This window comes from Camelina sativa, chromosome 11, assembly GCF_000633955.1.
Source record: "Camelina sativa cultivar DH55 chromosome 11, Cs, whole genome shotgun sequence".
In the NCBI taxonomy this organism is placed as follows: Eukaryota; Viridiplantae; Streptophyta; class Magnoliopsida; order Brassicales; family Brassicaceae; genus Camelina; species Camelina sativa.
The window spans coordinates 42,976,808-42,978,070 of record NC_025695.1 but is presented as its reverse complement, the minus strand read 5'-3'; positions in this window follow the sequence as shown (position 1 = coordinate 42,978,070).

The window sequence follows — 1,263 nt, the reverse complement described above, 5'->3', positions numbered from 1 at the left end:
AGGCTCATCCCAAAAATACCGCCTTATGTCTTTTAGGAACTTCTTCTTCTTGTTCCCCACAAACTCAGTAGGTTCTTTCTCTGCTGCTAGGTAGTTTGCATACTCTCCAAACCAGGGAAAACTCGGTTGTTTGTTGGTATCGATTGCCTTGCACGGGGTTTTCGGAGCATGTGCTCCCAGGTGGAGCATGTGCTCGGCGGGATCAAAGATGCCGATCGAATAAACATGTTCTTCAGGAAGGCTATCATCCAAGGGTAGCTCTTCTTCTATCCTCATTCTTGACAAGTGATCTGCAACTCCGTTCTCAATACCCTTCTTGTCTTTAATCTCCAAGTCAAACTCTTGAAGCAACAAAATCCAACGGAGTAGCCTTGGTTTTGCATCCTTCTTGGTCAGTAGATACCTCAATGCTGCATGATCAGTGTGAACAACCACTTTGGAACCAACAAGGTATGATCGGAACTTCTCAAAAGCAAACAAAACCGCTCAAAGTTCTCTCTCGGTTGTAGCGTACTTGCACTGAGCCTCATCCAAGGTGCGGCTGGTATAGTATATCACGTGCAACTTCTTGTCTTTTCTCTGTCCCAGAACCACTCCCACGGCATAATCACTCGCATCAGTCATGACCTCAAAGGGAAGGTCCCAATCAGGCGGTTGTACAATCGGAGCGCTAACCAAAGCTCCCTTGATCGTGTGAAAGGCTTCCAAGCAAGCAGAATCGAAATCAAACTTCACTTCCTTACACAACAGCTGGGTAAGTGGTCTTGCTATCTTGGAGAAATCCTTAATGAACCGTCTGTAGAAACCGGCGTGGCCAAGGAAACTGCGGATCCCTTTTACCGAATTAGGCGGTTGTAAACTCATCATCACCTCAACCTTGGCTTTGTCAACCTCAATCCCCTTTTCAGAAATCTTGTGTCCCAGCACTATCCTCTCTCTGACCATGAAGTGGCATTTCTCCCAATTCAGCACCAGATATTTGTCTTCACACCGCTGCAACACCCTGCACAAATTAGACAAACAAACGGAAAAGGAGCTCCCATAGGCGGAGAAATCGTCCATGAAAACTTCTATTATATCCTCAATCAGGTCAGTGAAAATGGACATCATGCATCGTTGGAAGGTGACTGGTGCATTGCACAAGCCAAACAGCATTCTGCGGTAAGCAAAGGTGCCGTAAGGAAATGTGAATGTGGTATTCTCTTGATCGTCGGGATGGATTGGGATCTGAAAGAAACCTGAATAGCCATCTAAGAAACAGTA